The sequence below is a fragment of the Rhinopithecus bieti genome, unplaced genomic scaffold, assembly GCF_001698545.2.
Source record: "Rhinopithecus bieti isolate Rb0 unplaced genomic scaffold, ASM169854v2 scaffold_33064, whole genome shotgun sequence".
Taxonomy (NCBI): domain Eukaryota; kingdom Metazoa; phylum Chordata; class Mammalia; order Primates; family Cercopithecidae; genus Rhinopithecus; species Rhinopithecus bieti.
Genome location: NW_016813957.1, coordinates 29,907 through 32,434, shown reverse-complemented (window position 1 = coordinate 32,434; position 2,528 = coordinate 29,907).

Below are 2,528 nucleotides of genomic sequence, written 5' to 3'. Positions count from 1 at the left end.
CAATTTAAGAAGGTCTCCATGGCACATTATACTCAAAATGTCAAAAGTCAAAGAAAAAGACAAAATTCTAAGAACAGCAAGAGAAAAGCATCTAGTCACTTATAAAGGAATTTTGATCAGACTAACAGCATAGTTCTCAGCAGAAACCATACAGACCAAAAGATAATAGTATGATGTATTCAAAGTGCTGAAAAAGAAAAAAGTCTACTAGCCAAGGATTTTATACCTAACAAAGTTGTCATTCATATAAAAAGGAGAAATAAAGTCCTCTCCAAATAAGCAAATTTATCATCTTTAGACTGAGCCTACAAGAAATGCTTAAGGGAGTCCTATGTCTGGAAGCAAAAGAAAGATAACTACTATCACTAAAATACATGAAAATGTAAAAACCACTGGTTTAGCAAACAAACAAGGAAAATACTCAACTGTTACCACTCCAAAATTCCAGCAAACCACAATAATGAACAATAAGAGGGAAGGAAACAAAGAATATGCAAAACAACCAGAAATCCCATTTTATTAATTGTAATAAAATTACAGAAATATACCCTCACCTGTCCATAATAAACTTAAACATAAATACATTGAACTTCCCACTTAAAAGATATAGACTAGCTGAGAAGAATCAACAATATGACCCAACTACATGCTGCCTAAGAAAATTATCTTACCAGGAAAGATGCATATAGACTGAAAGTAAAGGAATATGAAAATATACTCTATGGCAAATGGAAACCAAAGTGAGCAGGAAAAAACTATACTTATATCAAATAAAACAGACTTTAAGTCAAAAACAGTAAAAAGAGACAAAGAAGGTCATTATGTAATAAAAAAGATAAATTCAGCAATGGGATATAAAAATTATAAACATATATGCACCCAACATCACAGCATCCATATATAAAAATATTATTACATCTAAAGAGAGAGATAGACTCCAATACAAGAGTAGTTGGAGACTTCAAAACCCTGCTTTCCTCATTAGCTAGATCATCCAGAAGGAAAAGTAAAAACAAAAAATGAATTTAAGTTGCAAATTTGACCAAATGAATTTAAAAGGTATTTACAAAACATTTCATCCAACGGCTGCAGAATACACATTCTTTTCATCAGCACAAGAAACATTCGCCAAAATAGATCATATGTTAAGACACAAAACAAGTCTCAACAAATTGAAAAATACTGAAATCATATCAAATGTCTTCTAAGACTACAGTGGAATAAAACTAGAAATCAAGAGGAACTTTGGAAACTGTAAAAATACATGGAATTTAAACAACATGCTCCTTGTGTTAGTTTGTTCTCACACTGCTAATAAAGGCATACCTGAGACTGGGTAATTTATAAAGAAAAAGAGGTTTAATGGACTCACAATTCCATGTGGCTGGGAGGCCTCACAATCATGACAGAAAGTGAAACTCATGTCTCATATGGCAGCAAGCAAGAGAGAAAACTTGTGCAGGCAAACTCCCATTTATCAAATCATCAGATCTCATCATGACACATGGGAATTATGGGAGCTACAATTTAAGCTAAGATTTGGGTGGGGTCACAGTCAAACCATATCATTCTGCCCCTGAACCCTCTCAAATCTCATGTCCTCACATTTCAAAACCAATCATGCCTTCCCAACAGCTCCATAAAGTCTTAACTCATTTCAGCATTAACTCAAAAGTCCACAGTTTAAAATCTCATCTGAGACAAGCCAAGTCCCTTCTGCCTATGAGCCTGTAAAATCAAAAGCAAGTTAGTTACTTTCTAGATACAATGGGGTTGCAAACATTGGGTAAATACACTCTTTCTAAATGGGAGAAATTGGCCAAAATGAAGGAGCTACAGGCCCCATGCAAGTCTGAAATCCCATGGGGCAGTCAAATCTTAAAGCTCTAAAACAATCTCCTTTGACTCTATGTCTCACATCCAGGTCACACTGATGGAAGAGGTGGGTTTCCATGATCTTAGGCAGCTCCCCCATCTGTGGCTTTGCAGGGTACAGCCTCCTTTCCAGCTGCTTTCACATGCTGGTGTTGAAGGTCTGTGACTTTTCCAGGTGCTCAGTGCAAACTGTTGGTAGAACTACCATTCTGAGGTCTGGAGGACAGTGTCCCTCTTCTCATACTTCTGCTAGGCAGTGCCCCAGTGAGGACTCTGAGTGGGGGCTTCAACCACACATTTTCCTTCCACACTGCCCTAGCAAAGGTTCTCTGTGAAGGCTCCACCCCTGTGGCAAACTTCTGCCTGGATATCCAGGTGTTTCCATACATCCTCTGAAATCTAGGCAGAGGTTCTCAAGCCCCAATTCTTGATTTCTGTTCACCCACAGGCTCAACACCACATGGAAGCTGCCAAGGCATGGGGCTTGCACCCTCTGAAGCTATGACCTAAGCTGTACCTTGGTCCCTTTTAGCCATGGCTAGGGTGGCTGGGACTCAGGACACTAAGTCCCTAGGCTGTGCATAGCAGGAGGCCCTGGACCTGGCCTGGGAAACCCATTTTTCTTCCTAGGCCTCCAGGCCTGTGGTGGGAGG